This window comes from Pan paniscus, chromosome 4, assembly GCF_029289425.2.
Source record: "Pan paniscus chromosome 4, NHGRI_mPanPan1-v2.0_pri, whole genome shotgun sequence".
NCBI classification, from domain to species: Eukaryota; Metazoa; Chordata; class Mammalia; order Primates; family Hominidae; genus Pan; species Pan paniscus.
In genome coordinates, this window is record NC_073253.2 from 156,008,949 (window position 1) to 156,031,209 (window position 22,261).

A 22,261-nucleotide genomic window follows, 5' to 3' on the forward strand; every position below is an offset into this window, starting at 1 on the left:
GAACTTTCCTAGTTTCCTCTTCTGGCAGAACACATTACCCCTACTTAAACTTTAAATAAGCAGGAGACTTTCCTAAGTTAGGATTTCAGGAGATTGCCAAGTACATAATACTTCATTTGTGGGAAAATACAGATGAAAATCTTGAAACAAGAGAAGAATTTTGGGAAGGTCAAGTAGGTTCAATAGTGTTCAGGCACTAAAAGCTGTAATTACTAATTATGAGGTAACACCTCAGGCTTCCTTTTAAAGTCTGCTTATTTCTAGTTTGTAAACAATTCTAACAAGCATGAATCTACCCCATCTCTAAGCAAAAAGCCTTTCTGGAATAGCAGATAAGAAGAAAAGACAATTCATTGTGAAAAGTGCTGAATACCTCATTATCAGGGAAGAGATTGAAGAAACAAACATATAAATTTATTTTTAAAAGAACAAAATTGTTTACAGTTCTATAGGATGTCAAGAGGTAATAGGCAATAAAGAGTTCCTTGATCAAGATGTGTGGAAAACACTGGATTGAATAAAGTTAAATTTCTCACTTTTCTTTATGGCTTCCCAGAGTCTCTATCTCTAAAAACGAAAGTAGGTGAGTAAAGTATACTGGAATTCCCAATCTAACTTGAACACAGAATCCTTTTATAGAACAATAATGGGAGCTGTGTTCCACAAAACCAAGTTTGCTTCTCTGGTCTTAGGCCTTTGTTCAAGGGGTCAAATAGCCCAGCATTTGTCAACAAGTAATCAGAACATCGAAGCAGTATAGCAATAATAATCATAATAATGCCACAGAGCAGTATGAGATCACATTGTGTTTATTATCACCTTTTAAAATAAGCCAACACCTTCAAACTGGCTATTTTACCTTCAGGAAATCAGCCTTAGAAATACTCATAATACTCTGGCTACCTTTGTAAGATTGTTCATGACTACAGTATTTGTAGTATTATGTATTTAATAACTAAATGTCCATCAGTAAGAAATTGCCTGGATAAGAGATGGCTCAACCAATATAACAAAATACTATATAAATACTCAAAAGAATAAGGTAGTTCTATATGTACTAATAGGGAAAAATGCCCTCAACACATTGTTGATAAAAAGTGTTAAGTTGTAGAGAGAGTATATAGCAAGGTATTTATTTTAAAATTTACATACATATGCCCACACTGAAACAAATGAATGAATAAGGGTGTGTGAATGTGTACACACTTGGATGTATCTGGAGAACAAGGAGACAGGCTTTCAATTTTTACTGTATAACTTGTGCTTCTAGAATGTAGACTGCTCTTAAGATACCTTTGCTCCCACTTGTCAAAGAGATAAAGCTAAATAAGCCACACGATTATACTCTAAAAAAACCCTCATCTTCCTGACAACACAAAAATACCTAAATATGATAAACAGAGAGAGAGAAGCTACTCCTAGAGAACACTGCCACAGCTGTATCATCCCGGAGGGCACGGCACAAGAAGAACAAAACCTGCCATAGGTGGGGGTAAGGAGAAACAAGCCCAATTTCTATCAATCTTTTATGGTCAGGCATGGGCTGGCATGACACATTAGAATCCTGGGCAAATCTAGCCCAAAGTAAGTCTGCAGTCACTCTCCAACCCTTTCCATGGCATGTGTGCCAAGTGCATAGTGTTAATGTGCCAAACTCTGGAGTAGGGCAGGGAATCAGAGAGAGATTTTCTCTGAGGAGACTGGGAACTTTACTAAATATAAAGCATCAGTCTACTGAAGGCTGGTGGCAGGCTAGTATGATGGAGAGATTTAACAAGGCATAGAAAACTGTTTACAGAACTAGAGAGCAGAGAGAAAATATATTACCTCAAAAGTTTATGGTTGCACTATAAGAGGAGAGAGCAAGAGAAATCTCATACAACTTGGACAGCTGAAAGCTGGGTTGTAGAATACAGGGGAATCTTGAAACTATCACTAATAATTAGGTTCTAAGACCCAATGAAGGTAAAGCCCTAATGCTGCCTTCAAATTGTTTGATGGTAGTGGTGAAGTGAATTTAAATAAAGCTGCAGCAAATCTCAGATTCAGCTCAGTTATAGATTAGATGATTAGATTGACTCAACTCTCCACCTCAGCTGTCTGAATAGAAAGGGATATGCTCTTTTCAAGGAGTTAATATTTATTTCATCCTGTTTGATTTTCCCACACAATGTCCAGCATACAACCAAAAATTATGAGGCAGGCAAAGGAGCAGGAAAAGTTGGTTCATAATCAAGTGAAAAAATAGTCAATTGTAGAAGTACAGACGTTAGAATTAGAAGACAAATATTATAAAATAACTATGATTACAATATGTGAAAGGATCTAGTGGAGGAACTGGACAATTTATAAACAGATGGAGAAATTTAGCTGAGAAATGAAACCTTATAAGACAGAACCATATTTTTACTGTGTGATTTTTTTTAATCAATTACATTTGGCAGTGAGAAGACACGTTTTAAATCTTAAAAATGACTTTAAAAGCATATTTCCAAATGTTTTCATGCAAAATAGTTAAATTATAATTTAAATACTTTAGAGGGAAACCTCAACTTTATGGGAAAACTTTGTTATGAATATAATATATGCCCTGTGGTTTCCTGGCAATAGTTCTACCATACTTGTGGGCAGTCATACAACATGAATCATCTAATAGACTCCCGGTTGTTAAAATCATAACCAAAAGGCTGTGCATGATGGCTCATGCCTATAATTCCAGTTCTTTGGGAGGCTGAGGTGGGTGGATCACTTGAGGCCAGGAGTTTGAGAACAGCTTGGCCAACATGACAAAATCCCATCTCTACTAAAAATACAAAAAATTAGCCAGGTGTGGTGGTATAAGCCTGTAATCCTAGCTACTTGGGAGGCTGAGGCATGAGAATCGCTTGAACCTGGGAGGTGGAGGTTGCAATAAGCCGAGATCATGCCACTGCACTCCAGCCTGGGAGACATAGCAAGACCCTGTCCCCAAAATAAAATAATAAAATAAAATAAAATGGTGACCAAACCAACAGTGCTTCTAATAGGGCATAACATCTGATTCTTATGCTCCTAGGGTAATGAGCATGCTGTCTAGGGTGATGAAGTTCAGTCTTGGGCTGCATGAGGCAGATATAGATAAAGGTTGATTTTAAATATATCATTAATGGATCTGTACAAAAGGATGTGCCTTTTTCAGGGCAACATTCTTTATGAAATGCTATTGATGGAGATAAATATGGATAAAACTGAAACGTACAGATGGGCCAATAGGGAGAACCATGCTTAAAATTTAAGGAAATAAAACCTTAACTAGGGGATCAAGTGACAATACTTCTCTTGGTTCACAATGTGCTTTCAGACACTCACATACAAATTCTCATCAGGCTGAGAAATTTTTGGTTACACTCCTTGTGGTATACGTTTCTTCCCCACAGATTTCTAGCCAAAGTATGGACTAATTAACATGACAGGCTTTTTCCTTGAGGACTGAGGATCTGTAAGACCCTGGTATCTTCAATTCTCCTTAAGGTGCTGTCCAGAATGAACTTAGTCTGTATGCATCTATAGCACCCCTTGACCAGATGTTTATGCCTGCAACATTTGCCATCTATACCACCTTAGTCTTATGAGAACTTATTTTGTGTGTTCCATTGAAACTGAGAATTCAGGTTTTTCTGGAAAAGTAGTGACAGCTGAGATATAGATTACTGATGAGGCTGAAGTTCCTCTGAACACATGCTCAGTGGGAGAATGTTCAAAAGGAATGTTGTGGAGTGAAACAGAGATAATTCCTCAGCAAGATTAAAAAAAAATCTGTAAGAGCTCTGTTTCTCACACCCTGGACTAAGATGTGACAAAAAAATAACTCGAGATTGAGAGACAAAGCAGCAAAATTGTTGGGTTGAATTGTCAGTTCAAATTCCAAACACTGGCTCAGAAATGGACTGTGCTTGTTGAAGAACAAGCTGAGATGTATAGCTTGTGGTGTTTTGTTGTTGTCGGAAGAATGTTTAGCTTTTGCTTTCCAGTCATCTACAGGGGAGAGGGGAGTAGAAAATGACAAGTAGAAATGGAAAGAGGAGCATATGGTCATCTCTATCTGCTGCCCAAAGTTTTATAGAGCATGTTGTTCTCTGGGACCTCCCACCTGCATTGGGAATAAGCTCATGTGCTACTTTTGGATCTTGACCCACTGGCTTGAATTCAGCTTCTCTCTCTCCTCAGGGGTTAAGGATAAAGGCAAGCTTGGGGCACACACAGCATTGTGAGGATAAATATTACCACATCATTTTCAACCAAAGAGACTTTTCCTTTTCCTGATTTCAAAATCTCTGTCAAGCAGCTGTTGCTTATACTGTACATGTTTGTATAATGTCTAGGAGGCAAGTTAGGCATGGCTTAGAATGTTTGGCTTCTAGGTAAAGATTTTTCTTCATGTGTTAGAAATATACAAAAACAGTAGGTCCTTCATGGGGTTTTCTGCCCTCTGATTGGTAGTCACATCCAATTTGATTAAATTGTTCTGGCTTCCTAGTTTGTTTATTTAATAAAATTTGTAATCTTTTATATGGCCCATTCTTCAAACTTGGTCCCAACTGCTGATATCCTTGGGAGTGGAATGAAAGCCATTTCAAAAGGAAGTGAAACAACTCAGAAACAGAAACTCAAATACCACATGTTCTCACTCACAGGTGGAAGCTAAATAAAGTGTTCGCATGGACATAGAGTGGGGAATGATAGACATTAGACTCAAAAGAATGAGGAGGGGAGGGCGGGAGGTAAATGATGAGAGATTATTTAATGAGTACAATGTATATTATTTGGATACACTAAAAGCTGGGACTTCATCACTATGAAATATATCCATATAACAAAATTGCACTTGTACCCCTTCAATTTACACACAGAAAATGACAGTTGGGCAACTAAACCTTGGATGACCTCCAAAACTCTGTAAATTCATTACTCATTGAAAAAATTTTAAGTTTCTTCATTATTTTTAACCTCCACAGATGCTTGGATGTGGTAGACATGCTGTAACCTAGTGCTGACTGAATTATTTGTGTAATGTCTGCTTATCAATATGCTAGTTATTGCAGAGGACTAAATGAGATAAAGTTCTCTCTGCTGTGAATGACTGTCACACATATTCTCCTTGTCATTTACATTGCCCTTCCAAAGTTATCTTTCTAAACCTCTAGTCTCATTGCATTATTCTTCACACCCTACATTCTCTTCATTGCTTACTGAATAACACCCTCTGTGAACTACTTGCAAACTGTCTTTGCTTCCTTAGCTTTTACCAACAAGGCAGTGAAATTATTTTTCTCCACAAGTTTCCCAGCAAGTTCAGGGTTTCATACATTTGTTCCCTCTGGTTCCTCTGACTCAATCATTCTTTTCCACATATTACACCCATGCATAACCTTCAAAGCTGAGATGAAAAACCACTTCCTTCAAGGAATCTCCCTTCATACCCAGTCTCTATCCATTTTTTCCTTATATTCCACAGTGTCACAATTCCTTGTAGTTTTTCCCTGAACTGTGAGGTTATGTCAATAGATTCTCCTCCTAGAGCGATCAAATATTCCCTTGCTCAAGCCAAAAATGTATTTTTTTTTTCTGATATCTCACTTTCCCTTTTCTTAAGGGTTTTGTATTACGACAACCCTTTGCAAAAATCATTCTTTGGCTTCTAGGCATATACATACACGATCTTACCACATATTCAGGCAATCAAAGTCTTCCACCTCATCAGTCAGTCCATCATGTTTTCTCATCATTGCTGATTACACTTATCCAACACCACAAATTGTTTGGTTATTATCAGAAAGAGTTTATGGTGCTTTTTTTTTTTTCCAACTAGAAAGGTCTTAAAAGCAGATATTACAAAATCAGCTACTATAAATGTGAGTGGGGTGGGTCACCTACATATTGTTACTATATCTTATATCATACAGAAAATTTAGCTTTTGAAATATTCTTCACAAAATCATAAATGCCTTGAGGTCAAGGGATATATTTAATTCCTCTTAGTACCTGGCATAGTGCCATGCCATGACCATAACAGGACCTTGTTAAATATTTGTTGAAATGAATAATTTCTGAAAGGGAAACCCATGTTAGTATTTTTCCTCCTAAAATGTGTTACCATTTTACTTCATGAGAAAGACTCAGCAGAGCTTCTAAAATATAATCAAGATCTCTCTACCAAAATATGATTTTTTGAGTAAAATCACAACAAAAGGAACACATTTTTAATACTATACTAGTCATTAAAATGTCATTTGTTGTAGTTCTCCTCTCTCAAGTTAATAATCCTTTGCAAAGAAGTCATCCTACAGAAAACACAGGAATTGCCTTCAGAGCAGAAATGTAAATAGCTATAATTTATTATCCTGCATTTTTCAAATATACTACCATCTGCTTTAGCCCTGGAGACCATTTTAAAGTTATTTCCCCATGATCCATCCTCCACCCCATTCTTGCCCTGGAGATATGCCTGTACTTGTTATTAGCTCACCAAGACACAATAACAATTACTGTTCATAAAGGTATTTTATGTCTCATAGAAGTTTGAGCAAATTTATTGGAAGCAAATTCTTTGACATCAGGATTCTGTAATGTAGTTACAGATTGTTGGCATCATTTAGGATTAGGCAATCTCTTACTCATAAACTTTTGCCAGAATTAAAAGATTATGCCGGTACTTAAAAGCCAGCTCCAGTTGTCTTTTCATCTGGCAAAAATCTGAAAGCCCCAGGTTGCTGAACTATACTTCATCAATTCATGACGCCTCTCTTCTCTGCTTTATGTAGCATGAAGTTGGAAAATTACATGGGACAGCTGCTGCTAGACTTCCATTCTGTAGGTTCCTCACATCATACACATTTTACTCATGGGTTCAGAATGTACATTTATCCTAGATTCCTGTTAAAGTAGGTCAGGGAGCATAAGAAAACAGCCCACATACACCATCAGAAAAATGTGTAGATGTAACTTTCAAATTGTGATGTGGAGAGAATCTAGAGAAAAACTTTCACAGACAGGCCTGTCATCTGGTTATCAGGCAGGGCCAACCACTTGCATCTTGAGTGCCAAATCCCATTCCACTTCTGTTCTCTATTTGAGAGCCTCAAAATACTTAAGCCACACCTTTAAGTTTTAGAATTTTAGCTGGACCATTATTTTAATTATGTTAAAAACCATGGAAAATATATTCTTTAGTTGAAAGGACCCATTCAAATATTTTTCTTTGGCCTTCAGAATCTACCTGTGATTTTAATGAATAATGGTTAGTAATGTACATACTTTGAGAAAAAAAGTCAACCATTATGCTAGACACCAGAGAATGATGTGGAGTAATCTTTTAAATAAGAGGGTTAGGGACATTTTTGATGATGAAATGAAATGAAGGCCAAGACCTGTGATGTCATTTGGACATTTGTCTCTCCAATTCACATACTGAAATGTGATTCCCAGTGTTGGAGGTGGGACCTGGTGGAAGGTGATTGGATCATGGGGGTGGATCCCTCATGAGTGGTTTAGCACCAACCTCTTGGTGATAATTGAGTTCTCAGTTAACATGATATCTGGTTATTTAAAAGAGTCTGGGACCTCCCCCTTCTCCCTCTCTTGGTCCCACTCTTGCCATGTGAGGTGCAAGCTCCTGCTTTGCCTTCCACCATAACTGTAAGCTTCCTAAGGCCCCACCAGAAGCTGAGTAGATGTTGGTGCCATGCTTGTACAGCCTGCAGAACCATACATCAATTAACCCTCTTTTCTTTATAGATTACCTAGTCTCAGGTATTCCTTTATAGTAAAGCAAAAAACTGACTAATATAACCTGAATGAAATGGGATATTGAATTGTGTAAAAATTTTGGGGAAGGGAGAAGGATATTCTGAAGGAGAAAACTCAAGTGTGAAGGACTTCAGATGAGAATATATTTAGGATGACGAAGAAAGTTCAGTTGCTGGAATTCAGTGGTTAAGTGCAGAGTGGTAGAAAAAAACCCTTCAGATATGTAGTCAAAAACTATGTTATGAAAAGTCTTATGGGCCATGGCAAAGATATTGGATTTTGTTATGAGAAGGGGGAGCCATTGAAAGCTTTAAAAGCTTAAGTAAGACCAAAAAAAGTCAAGGGTACCACAGAGGTATAAAACTAAACACCAAAACAAAAGCACAAAAACTTCATAATAGCCAAAGGGAAAAGGAAAAGCAAAGGAACATCAGATAGAAAAAACACAGTAAATATAGTGCTTATAGTAATTACAACATAAGATGAGAGGCTTGGCAGTTATATCAATAAACACAAATGAGTTTAACTCACCTATTAAAGTAAAAAGATTCTCAAATTGACCCATCAAATTTCAACTCTATGTTGTATATAAGAGACATATCTAAAATATAGCAGTTTTTAAAAAGGCTAAAGATAAAGGAATGGGCAAAAGCATTTGCCTGTTTACCAGGCAAATGAAAACAATAAGAAAGTAGGAACTGAAATCCTCATATTGGACAAAGTAGAAAACAGCATAACAGGAGGCAAAAGATATTTTATAATGCTAAAAACCACATTTCAGAATGAAGCTATAACAAAACTCAATAGCATTCATGTACACAGATAATAGGTAAAATATATAATAAGAAAATTTTATTTACAATGGCAACAAAAATATTTAGGAGCAAGCATAATAAGATATGTTCAAATGTATATGAAGAAACTATAAATACCTCTGAAAGATGCAAAAGTACATTTGAACGTGGAAAGATAGCCCTTGTTCTTGTTTAGGATGTCTCAACATAATGAAGATCTCATTTTTCATTATTTTAATATCTGTCAATTATGTTAATTTATAGATTCACCCAAGAAAATACTGACAAGCTTTCTTGTCAAGTTAGATATATTGGGACTAAAGTTCACATGGAAAAATAAATGCATAAGAATAGGTAGAAAAACAGTGACTAGGGAGAGCTATGAAGGGGGTATAGTCCTATTAACACTGTAAAGACTATAATTAAAATAGTGTGGTAGTGGCTCATGAGGATACAAACAGACTAATGGAATAGAAATCTATAGAAATCTAGTATATTAAAAAGGTTTTATCTCAAATCACTAAGGAAAAGATAGTCTTTTAAATAAATGATGTTGGGCAACTGGATAACCATTTTTTCACAAATAGAAAAACAGATTCCTTCTTCATATCCTATACAGGAAAATAAATGGACCAGAATTCTAAATGTAAAATAATGTAACATTACTGCAAGAAAATATTGGTGAGTTCCCCTATATTCTAGGTTTATGAAAAAGTTTTTAGCTGATACTAAAACGTCCAGATGTGATAAAAGATTGATAAACTGACTACATATGGCAAAAATACCAGAAGCAAAGTCAAAAGACAAATGACAAACTGGAAAAGAAGGAAAAATAATCATTCTATAGCAAAATGAACAAAAGAAAAAGAGAGGCAATTTATAAAATAACATAAGCATGGGCCTTGAACATATGAAAAGCTAAGTTAATTCATGTTAAGATAAATGGAAGTTAAAATTCACTGAGATACTATTTCTCACTTAGATGGGCAAAAAATTCAAAGCTTGATGATATATTTCGTTCATAGGGCTGTGGAAAACATGAATTACTGGTAGGCATGCAGATTGGTTGGAATGCAAAATCCTTACTGAGGGAGATTTGGCATCAGTTAATAAAACTATACATGCATGTGTCTTTCATCTCAGCAGCCCAGTTCTAGGAATTTATCCTGAAGATACATATATATGCATGAGGCTACTCATTAAAGTAATATCTGTAGGAAACTACCAAAATGTCTGAGCATAGGACACTGATTAAACTATAACCCCATACATTCAATGGAATACAATGCAGTTGTAAACAAAGAATGAGGAAGATCTCTACGAACTGATGTAGAATGACCTCTGGGATACATTGTTAGGTGAAAAAAAAAAAGCAAATTGCAAAGGAGCTTACATGTTACCTTGTATAAAAGAAAGAAGGAGAAGTAAGAGAATATGTGTACATCTACTTATCTTTACAAAGAGAAACCCAGGAAGTCAATGACAAGAACAACATTGGCTCCCATATGAGGTAGGGGAATGAAGCAGAAGAAATACAGGAGGCAGTGTCACTTTTCTGAGCATATGTTTTTGTATAATTTTGATATTTAGATGTAGTTTAATGTTCTCTATATTAAAAAAATTAAATTGACAAAGATGGGAAGGAGAAAAATAAAACTGAAAACAAATAAACTCAGCTATATTTCAAATAAATAACATAACCTCACTAAAGGGGAGAGGAAGAAGTAACTAACCCAATTAATACAGGGTATTTGACTGTATACTCCTAGTTTTACATAGAATTTCTATTTATTTATTTATTTATTTATTTATTTATTTATTTTTAAAGAAGTCTTGCTCTGTCACCTAGGCTGGAGTGCAGTGGCAAGCTCTCAGTTCACTGCAGCCTCTGCCTCCTGGGCACAAGCGATTCTACTGCCTCAGCCTCCCAAGTAGCTGGGATTACAGGTGTGTGCCACCATGCCCAGCTAATTTTTGTATTTTTAGTAGAGATGGGGTTTCACCATGTTGGCCAAGCAGGTCTTGAACTCCTGACCTCAGGTGATCCACCCACCTCGGCCTCCCAAAATGCTGGGATTACAGGCATGAGCCATCGCGCCCGGCCTACAAGGATTTCAAGGGCTCATGAAACATTTATTAAAATAGGCCACAGGCTAGCCATAAAGCAAGTCTCAAAAAATTTCAAAGACTTGAAATGATAGACATGTTTTCAGACCATAATAGATATAAGCTAGAAATAAGTAACCAAAGGATAACTAAAAACCATTTTCCCCTAAGTTTGAAAACCAAGCAATAACTTCTAAATAACCCATGGACCAAAGAATAAATCAAAATGGAAGTTTCTAAAATATCTTAAATTACATGAAAATGAATATACGACATATCAAAATGTATGGGATGCACCTAAAGCTATGATCGGGGAAACGATAGCCTTAAATGCCTATATTAGAAAAGAAGAAAGGCTAAAAACCAATTGTTTAAGTATATTTTACAAGAAGATAAAAAAGTAAAGAGCGAATGGAACCCAACAAATGTAAACGGAAGAAGGTCAATATAAAAAATATAGCAGAAAGAATTTTAAAAATCCAAAATTTGGTACTATGAAAAAGCTAACTGATAAAACAGAAAAAAAGAGAAGAAACAAATAACCAGTAACCAATGGAATGAAGGGAACTTAAGGAATATTAAAAATTCAACTGATATTTTAAAAATAATAACCCTTGGAAGATATGAGCACATTTGTATCAATAAATTTAAAAATTTATTTAATAATAATTCTTCTAGGATATAGCCCTAGAAAAATAAAGCCTCTTTTTTATAAGAAGAAACAGAAAATCTGAATCGTCCTATATTTATTAAAGCAATTGAATTCATTATTTGAAACATTCCCACACACACACACACACACACACACAAAATCAGGGCCCATGTGGCTTGGCTGGTAATTTCTTCCAAGAGCTAAGGAGTACCATCAATCTTATACAAGTTGTTTCAGAAAACATAAAAATAGAAAACACTTCCCAATTTATTTTATGAGGACAGCAGAGCATTGATACCAAAAGCAGATGAACACCTTAAATAAAATGAAAGAAAAATCCGAAAGTATATTATAGGTCAATCTTTTATAAACATAAAAGCAACAATCCTAAACCAAATATTTCCAGACAAATCCAGAGATTGATAGAAAGGCTAATACATAATGACCAAGTGGCATACATTCCAGGAATGCAAGGCTGGCTTCATGTTAGAAAAGCAACTAATATATTTCAACATAAAGAGGTTTAGAAAAAAGAGGAGATAAGTCATATAATCACTTCAGTAGAAGTAGCTATGTGTATATGTGGGAACTGGTAAGGGTTAAAGTGAGTTGGGGATATGTTTAGTTTCAGTTTAGTGAAATATTTTTAGTGGTTTGTGGTCAGCCTTGAGTACTTAATTGCCTTACTTACTGAGTACTTACTGAGTAACTAATTGCCAGCTTTCCAAAGGTAGAAATGGCTTCTAGGTATACCCTATTGCCTGCCTCATTGATTTAGATGTCAACAAAGAGGAGTATCTAAGCAAACACGTAAGTTACCACAAACAGAGCATTGACAAAAAAAAAAAAAAAAAAAAGCTGTTAATGAGTGTTCCAATTCAAAGAGCACTTAAGCTTACTGTGCAACTTAAAAGGAACTGAAAATCCGCAGTTCATTAAAAAAAATCTGATAGAGATTTCCCCAAATTTGACAAATTGTGAACCTAAAGAAACTTTTCTAAACTATATTTAAAAAGTTTTGGTCAAACATACTGTAACAAAGACCAATCTATCTCTCCATAAAAAATGAGAATACAAAATTGTTTTGAAGGGGCAATTCAAGAATGTCCAGCAAAAGGACATAGGAACAAAACAATGCAGGGGTGTGATGGGCAGTGAATTCATATTATTTTTCTCAAGTTTTTTTTCATTTTGTAATATTTGGGGTTATTTTTTAGCTTTAAAATTTTATATTTTTCTGTAATTTATTTTCTCATTTTTAATAATTACTCATTTTAAACTTAAATTTGTTTAGTATTATTTTCTTAAGTAGAATCCCCAAAATTGAATTAAGCTTTACAAAGTACAAAAATCTGTATATGCCTACATTTACTAGTATTAAAATAACTTCAAATATTAAGGGTTATTTTGAGTAGAACAACTGATACTCTCTAACAACCGTGGTGGGAATGTAAATTGGAATAATTAATTTAGAAAACTGTTTAGCAGTATCAGTTAAAGCTCAGCAACTTCACTCCTAAATATATACCCAACAGAAATATATATATATATACACACACACATATATGTGCTAAAAGATATGCCAAAAACTGTTCATAGGAACATTCTTCATAATTGCCCCAACCTGGAAACAATCCAAATTTCCATCAAGAGTAGAAAATGTACATAAGTTGTGGTGTGCTCACATGATAGAAAACCACACACAAATGAAAATTAACAAATGACTATTCCATGAGGCAACAAAAATGAATCTCATAATGAGATTTCTCAAACTTTCTTAGCTCCCTTAGTGTCTCAGGAATTTTTTCACAGGTGCCACCACACCAAAAGAAATACATAATAGTTCTGATTATGAAGTAGTAAGGTCCCAATAACTTAATAAATACTTTGTTTTTTTTTTTGAGAAACAGTGTTGGTCTGTCGCCTAGGCTGGAGTGTAGTGGCCCCATATGGGCTCCCTGTAATGTCCACCTCCCGGGTTCAAGTGATTCTCCTGCCTCAGCATCCTGAGTAGTTGGGATTACAGGCGTGCACCAACATGTCCTGATAATTTTTGTATTTTTAGTAGAGATGGGATTTTGCTACTTGGCCAGGCTGCTCTTGAACTCCTGGCCTCAAGTGATCTGCCCACCTTGACCTCCCAAAGTGCTGGGATTACAGGCATGAGACACTGCCCCTGGCCAATACTTATGTTATAATAACTTAGCGGTCATGTTAAAAATATACATAAATTGAAAGAAAAAAACTGATATTTTTCATCCTTAAATAACCACAAGAAATTACTAATAGGATTTGTGTGCCTGTTGGGCATACCAAAGCCTCTTGAATATTGGAATCAGATTGGATTTGGCCACCCTCATTTGTTTCATGTTGACTTTTGTGTGTACTTGCTTTTAATCACAGATACTCTTGAAAATCTGGTGTTAAAAGATATAACATCAAAAGAAATGTAGCACAATCTAATGTTGAAACTGAACTCCTGTGAGCTATTATTTCATTCAGTGTCTGAAAGTTGTCAATTATCACTATGTGACTCTAAAATTTAAAAAATATCCTGCTGTTTCCTTATGAGCACATTGTGGTACCCTGGGATGCTTTAGCACGCAGTTTGGGAACCATGACTGCGGACATGACATTAAGCAAAAGAGCCAGACACCAAGGAACATATCAGTGTGATTCCATTCATAGGTTTTAAGAACAGGCAAACTTAGTTCTTGGTGTTGGAAATTAGGAATGTGTTTACATTTGTGAAAAGGGAGAGGGTGGTGACTGGGAAGAGGCACACCAGGACCTTCTCGAAAGCTGGTAGCATTTTATTTCTTGATCAAGTGGTAGCTACATACAAAGTGTTCACTTTGTTATAGTTCATCAAGCTGTGCACTTCAGATTAGTTCATATTGTGTCATAAATGAATAAAAAGTTTTTTTTTAAATAAAGTAAAACCATTCTAAACAACAAAATGTAAGAAATCACACCTGAAAGCGTAGAGCCCCCTGTGATACCCAAGCCAAATTAAATACATCTTCCTTCAGAGCATTAGTCACTATTCTACAATTATGTGCTAACATTCTGGGGTCTCTGGCTAGACTGTGAGCTATGAGGATGGTCACCATGTCTCATTTATCTCTAATTCTCTAGTGCTTCAAATATGATGACACGAAAGACTATTATTGTTTAAATAAAAAACATTAAAAAAATACATGTACTAACAAAATTTGGTACACGCTGATGTCTTTTCTCTATTTTATATGAATGCCCCAAGTACTATTGTTTTTATGATCCATCTGTGGTCTTTCTTTTAAAAATATTCTTTTGCTTTGTGGACACTCATTTCTAATCTCCAAAGAGAATACATTTCTAAAAGAAGGGAACACAGACACACACATATTCCCTTTAAGAATTTATTTATATATATATCACAGAGTTCCAATGCTATTGAAAGGGTAGTGCATAAACTAGTGTCAGTCCACAAACTGTTTACTATTGGGTTGTAGCAAGTTAAGTACAGGCATTGAAAATAGGTATTTAGAAATGAGTGCCTAAATTTGATTCTAGTACAATATCCAAGCATGTGCTCACTGAACTTGCCGTGTTGAGCAGGCTAGGTACCAATTTGGGTATTGTCAAACTCACATGGTGAGTTGTATATGACATGAACTATATACTAGTCATTCATGACAGAACTAGATATTGGTCCAGTATAGATTGGACAGAAATATCTGGTTCTTCCTCATAGGCAGTTTTTAAGGTTCTGCCATTGACAATTAAAACTGGAAAACACCAATCCCATTATTTTACAAATGGGAGAACTAAGACCTAGAGTTCACCCAGCTTCTGATCGTCAAGCTAGTAGTTTTTACTCTATAATGCCACCTGTATTCCTTAATGAGTGAGGGTCTGGGATAAAAATCAATATTATGATTGCTATTAGCAGTAGTAGCAACTGTAGCTACTACTAATACATATTCAGCGCTTAGTAGGTACCACCACAAAAAATTGCTATTTTTATGTCAAAAATGGTCAAGTATTTATAATTTCACATGGTTCAACTCATATGAAATGCTGATAACAATGTCAAGTGTTTTTAAGCTTTAAAGAAGGAGCATCTGCAGCCAGACTTTTTGGGTTCCCATGTTGGCTCTGTCTCTTCCTGCCACATTGTGGCAAGTTAATTACATTTTCTCTGGTATAAGTTCCTACATCCACAACATGGAGCTAATAATAGTAACTATCTCAGAGATTTATTGAGGCTTAAATGATCCTATGTGGTTGAAGCCCTTGAAATAGCAACTGGCAGATAGTAAGTACTCAGTTAATGTTAGATGTTCTGGCTACTTCCAATATTACCTCTTTGATTAATTCTCAGGACAATCTTGTGAGGTAGAAACATTTTATCCTCAGTTTATAGATAAGGAGACTGGAGCTCAAAGAGAGTAATTTGAACTGTTGTCTGCATGATTGCAAGCACATTCTCTCTGTCTTACATGCTAATTTTCAGTTCAGTGCCTGTTAAATCAAGTCTAATAGTTCCGGGGCATTTCATCAGAATTGCCAATATTTGAGTGTATCTAGCTTCTGGGATTCTATAATAGTCAGTTATGTAAAAGACAATGCAAGCTATTTTATCGTCTAAGGAAGAGAAGCAAGTTTCGCCATTTCTCTGTTCTTAAGTCTCCAGATTCACAAGAATATTGTAAGCAATAAATAAGCTGATAACAGCTTCTGATTTTATAACAGTACAGTCTTGTAGTGACCCCTTATGTATTGCTGCTACTTCCCAAAGAACCCCCAAACCTCAGTTAGAACTGTCCCCTGGATTACTGAGAGGGAAAACTCCATGTGGCACCTGCTAACAAGAACCTGTGCTGTTAAACTTGGTTAGTGTTTTATACAAGACCAAAGAAGCACTGTCTTCTCTTTTTCTCCTTAAACAGAATAAGTAGTTGAGAAATTCCTTTGAGAAGCAACAAGATTTGATTGAATTTTTCAGAATTTCTTATTATTGTGTCAAGTTCACTTGACAGCAAAGGACAAACTGCCTTTCAAATGCTATAAGTGAATGCATCAGCAATTCAGAAGGAAAAACGCGGGTTATTAAGTAGGAACAAGTCTCTCTGAATATATTTACACCAGCTCATGGAAACCATTGTTCTCAGAAACCTCTGCAAAAGTCTATTTTCTAGTGTCGGTATTGCTTTAAGTTTGACAGATGATGGTAAAATACAATGAAATTACCTTTGAGCTCTGATATGTACATCAGCGCTCACATCTCTCACAATTTGATTTATTTTTCCAACACAGCCATCTATTTTCAATATTATCCCTGCACACTCCAGGTTTATGCCTGGGGAAAATAACTATTTATGCCTAAGTCATACTTATATGCAGAATTTACACTATATGTAAACATACACACATACAATACACATGTGTAAATACATATTAGTTAGGAGCTGGAAGGAATCTTTCAGATCTTCAAGTCTTTACTGTCACATTACAAATGAAGAATCTGAAGCCCCAACAGAAATGCTATTGAGAAGGCCACACAGAAACCTGACTTCAAAGTGAGATTTGAGAGAATAAGAATGTAGCAAGTTCCTACTATGTTCTGAGGGTTACAGGAGGCATATTCCATTCATAAGTTCTTATACCATTTCTATGACGTTGGTATCACTCCCATTTGATAGATGAGAAAATTGAGGCTTACAAATGTAGCACAGCTAAGAAAATAGCACAGCTAATAAATGGCACAAATGAAATTAAAGCACTGATGTAACTAGGTTCTTTCTAGCATACCAGCGTTTCTCTAAATACATTCACTGCCATATCACTGACATAATTTTGCTAATCCACGTGCCAACTGTATTTTAACTTTTTTGATTAATTAATGTAAGCATTTATAAAGGAAAAGTTTATCACCATTTAAATAGCATGCCATAAAGAGAAGAAAACTATTGCTGAGTTTTAGCTGGACCCTGCTGCTACCTAAAGACATCAAAATTGCATCCAGCTCTCTTTGTTGAAATGGGAGATTAGCAATGGGTAGAGAGGTATTAAAGGTGTAGTCACACCAAAATGAGACTTAACGATGGAAAGAGAGTTGAGAGGGAAAACTTTTACTATGTGATCTAGCTATTTGATATAATATGTGAGTATCACCTAAAGTCATCTTTGTCCTACCTAAGATCATTTTTGGTTCTATCTTGGTACCTGTTCTTCACTTTGAGAAACACTGCAGTACATATAGTAACTGGGCATGTTCTCCAGGTCATGGTTCTGGAACTCCATCAGAATCACCTGGAGGCCTATTTAAAACAGATTTCTGAGTGATCCCGAGTTTCTGACTCAGCATGTCTGCGGCAGGGCCTGAGGTTTTGCCCTTCTAATAGTTCCCGAGTAATTCTGATACAGCCGGCCCAGGAAGCATATTTGGGAACCACCGCTCTAGGTTGTACTTGGGGAGGAGGAGGTAGAGAACATACGGTAGCATGTGTGTGAAGATTTCACCATCAATCTTGCTTGTGAGTGGAGGGATCTGGAATTTTTAATTAAGCAGATGAGGCAAAGAAACAATGTATTCTTGTGTTCCTGTGTCACTTCTTCAACTTAATGAGTTCAGATTGATACTGCACCATACCAGAGCGACCTGCAAAAACTTTATCTAAGAGACAAAAGTACCTCCTCTCAAATAATACAAGTTGTTTTCAGGCTGCTAACTATCTGCAAGGCTCCCTGCATTGGCAACAGCAGCCAGTGATCACTAATAACGAAAGCAGAAAATGAGATTCTCCTTTTCTCCAGACGTTTAAGACAGTACTTAATAAACAAAAAATGCCATATCCATTAATATTCTTTCTCATCTGGTTCTCTTAGTAGTAACTAGCAATTATTAAGTGCCTTCTGTGGGCCAATTATTGAATTGTACTGGCAATTACACACACACACACACACACACTCTTTTAATGTGAGCATTTGACAGGCGAAGTAACTTGCCAAGGTTACACAATTATAGGAAGTAGAACTGTAATTCATATGCAAGTTTTATTCCAAAGCCCATGTTTTTTTTCTACTAAACCATACCCACTCCTATTCTGACTACTCAACTTCATCTCTTAATAAAAGTGTATTTTATAAAAAATGAAAAGACTCCAGAAGCTTAAACTTTGTAGTTAAAAGAATTGCAAAACAATGTCACCAGAAAATGAGAAATCAGTGACATTTAATCAGCAGAAAAGCTAGAACTCCCTAGGTTCAAAGCAAAATTTAAGAATGCCTGGCTAAGTTTTACTTTAAGGAGAGTGGGTAAATGGGTAGAATCAGTCTCAGGAATCCAACGAGTTTTAGTTTACTTTTGAGTCACAAAAGAAATTTTCATTCCCTTCTGACATGGCAGAAGCTGTTTGAAGAATGAAAGTGGCAGTAGAAGCAACACTGGGCCGGGTGTGGTGCTTACGCTTGTAATCCCAGCACTTTGGGAGGCTGTGGGTGGATCACCTGAGGTCAGGAGTTCGAGACCAGCCTGGCCAACATGGTGAAACTCCGTCTCTACTAAAAAACAAAAAACAAAACACAAAAATTAGCCAGGCATGGTGGTGCATGCCTGTAATCCTAGCTACTTGGGAGGCTGAGACGGGAGAATTGCTTGAATCCAGGAGGCAGAGGTTGCATTGAGCTGAGATTGCACCACTGCACGCCAGCTTGAGTGACAGAGCAAGACTCCATCTCAAAACAAAACAAAATAAACAAGAAGAAGCAACACTGGATTGAGAGCTCTGAGCCTTGGACTCTGGTGTCCTTTTGTCTCAGTAATTCAGACTTCATTTCTCTAGGTCCTAGTTTTATCATCTGTAAACTAGGCAGCTGGACTAAGTTCCATTCCATTCCTCAAAGCTCCGTTCCTTTGAAAGGCAGCCTCCTTCACTGGACTTATCAGTATCACATGCTTCAAAAGATAAGGCTCATCGTTTAGCACGAGAGGAGTATGATTTAATTGTAAAAAGTCAGCATGTGGGTTTCAACCTTCAGTTTCTCAAGAGCCTATTAATCCACTCATATGTGATGTTATACTGCTATACTCTTTAAAAAATACATGATGAAAACCTGAGGAGAGATCCTGAACCCTTAAATCCATATAATTAGACTGTAAGAAATGAATTTTCCAAGAATTTTTTAAAAAGTCGTCAATGGATGAAATGACAAACTCAGTAGGTGTTATTAAGAGTAATTATAGTAACATCTAGACAGAAAACAACATCTGTGATTTGCCTGATTAATGGCTTAATGTAACAGTATGTCTGTTAATGGAACAATACTCCAAGCAGTCTTGACTGTACATTTGCAAGATCTGGAAACAGAGAAGAAACTGTGGAAGAAGGAAGTAGCAGAGTGCCAGATTGGCTTTTGGAGGTCAAGCTCCTCTCCACAGTTTTCAAATTCTCCTCTGCCTACCTGGCAAATTCAGAGAAAATTGCCTGGCAAATTCAGAGAAAAACCAAGTTCCACCAGACACAGGCATGCACTCCTGTAGGCAAAATAACTAGCAGCTCAGTATAATTTTTATTTTTAACATTACTTTTCACCTTAGGGTTAGGGATAGTGTCACTCCAGCCTTAATAGCAGGCCACAGGACTGTCCTAAATGTATTCATCACAGACCTGCATTCATGGGGCTTTTTTTATTATTTTATTTTTTTTCTGGAGGGAGTAACTCATACTTAGGGAAAAATACATTTTTCTTTAAGCAACAGTTTTCTCCTTTGAACTCAAAGGAAAGTCAAACTTCCCACCTATAGTTGAAAACTACTGCAATATGGCAGCTTCAGAGTTTATCAAGATGAAATTGGGAAGCCATGTAATGATCTCATTCTCTTCCTCAAAGCTGTAGTTTCTTTCTGCTTTGAGAAGAAGGCTGTAACTCCATCTGCTTCCTCAGGCTGCACTGGATGAATGCAGGATAGCAGGATATATTATTTATCATAAAATGTATTCAGGCACATTCAGACTGCAAGCCCTGTTGAGTGAGGAAGTAGCATTTGCCATCAGCTTATCATAATGAAATCAATTGACGAAAAATAAAACATTCTGTTAGAAAAGAAATGTGGATCTCGCACCCAGCAAGCCAAATGAAATTTCAAATGCAGTGTAAAGAAAAGTAGTCATATCCTGGGCCTAATTCAGAACTTAGACTTGATGATTCTAAGAGGCAATTACTCCCCCATTACATAGGTTAAGGCCAGGATGCTTTTACTTACCCCAGCAAAGCTGACGTCCCTATTGAGCAGACTCCAGTAGAAGAAAACAGTGCTTGAAAGTGGCGGTATTTCTCTCGCACACCTTGGCTAAAATAGTTCTCTTTCCTATGGAATTTTTCATTTTTCTGATTATATCTGATTATGTCAAGGCAAGGCCTCAAGCTAACACTCCCTCAGAAACTTAGAGAAGATGACACACTGAAAAGAAATCACTGTGACCAATGAAAGAAAAAGGAAAAATAAGCTGCCTCACTAGGCCCAAGAGTGAAAGAGAAGAATAGCAAGTCTGTGAATGTGAGGCCGAGTCCCAGAACAGTGAAGGCAGTGTTCTTCGACTTGGCTGAACATTTACATTGTTAGACATGGCTCTTGCATAAATTTCTACTTTCTGTGAATCAATGAGCCAGCAATATCAAAATTCATGGTGATTTTTATTCTCTACGCATGGTACAAAATGACTTTGTCCATCTACCTTTGGTAATGCATGTAATTAAGTGTGAGACAATTATAACCTTGCAGCTCTCTTTGGGGGGCCTGAAATATAATTCAGCTGCTGGGTTTCAAGGGCACTTAAGAAAGAAAGAAAAGACTCTCTACAGTGACTTTTATATGCATGCTGATGATGAATTTGCCCTCAAAGCTTCAGAAGTCTCATTTTGCAGTAGTCATAGTTTTTATTGATTACTGTTTGATTATACAAAATAAGGAAAGTGGGACCAATATATTATAGTGGCAGATTATGTGAATGGTGCAAACATACAGAAAATCAGAATTAGTAATGGGCTTATTGATAGCTTCGATTCATACCCTAAAATGAGATTTTCATGTATAATCCTTTTATTAAGTTACCTACAACTCAACTAATTGGCATAAATGTCATGAGCAAGTTGCTGTATTGATGGATAATTATTGATGGGTCCATAAATAAAAGAGAAGGTAGAATGAGCAATAAGTTGATTTTAAGGGTAGTAAAAAAAGAAATATTACCAAACTTAGGAATAAAAGGTGTTGGAAAGAAGTGAACATACTAACTTCATGAAAATCTTTACATAAGATTTTGGTTGGTTGTTAGAGTAATTGTGAACTTTGTATGTACCTACAGATCTTATCAGAATACCAAGAAGAAACATGGACATAGGAAACATTTTACAAGAGAAGAAACACCCACACCATCTAAAATCTGCATCGCTGTGTGTGTAAGACACAAGCTAGGAATTTTTAAGAACATGAAATTTGCCTATGCTTTAGACAGTCTAGAATTTTTAAAAGAGCGAGCTGGCATTTCAAAATTCTCCATCTGCTAAAGAGAAGAATGCTTAAGTCCCTGTTCCTTTACTTCCCTTCACTCAGAGTGCTCTGGCTTCTAGGGACGAGTGTGGTCTAGAATCACAGATATGGTTAAATTGCAGAATATTGCACTAGTGGGTAACTGGAGGTTATTCAGTGAAGCCCCCTTGTGCCATGGAGGAGAATGCTGAAGCTCAGAGAAGTGAATACAATTGCTCAAAGCCACACAGGAATTTGGTGGTGAACATGGGACCTCAAACCACATTGTCTTTCTCCTAAGACTAGTATATTTTCCATCACTGGTCTTTCTCCTAAGACCAGCTCTTTCCCATTATCACTTTCCCATTAAAGAGAGAGGCACATGCAGTTTAGGAACAAATGTGTCTG

General features: G+C 36.3%; 1 protein-coding gene across 3 annotated transcripts in view; it reads right to left on the reverse strand.

The window, feature by feature from the left end:
* Nucleotides 1-20,858, reverse strand: part of ATP10B (ATPase phospholipid transporting 10B (putative)) — a 282,086-nt gene extending 261,228 nt beyond the window's left edge. For 2 of the 3 annotated variants that reach the window (XM_008960112.4, XM_034960914.3), the window contains exon 1: nt 20,588-20,858. The gene's annotated coding sequence lies outside the window, so the exon portion shown is untranslated. The remainder of the gene's footprint in view (nt 1-20,587) is intronic. The other variant, XM_055112844.1, reaches the window with a different exon arrangement.
* Between the last annotated feature and the right edge of the window lie 1,403 nt (nt 20,859-22,261).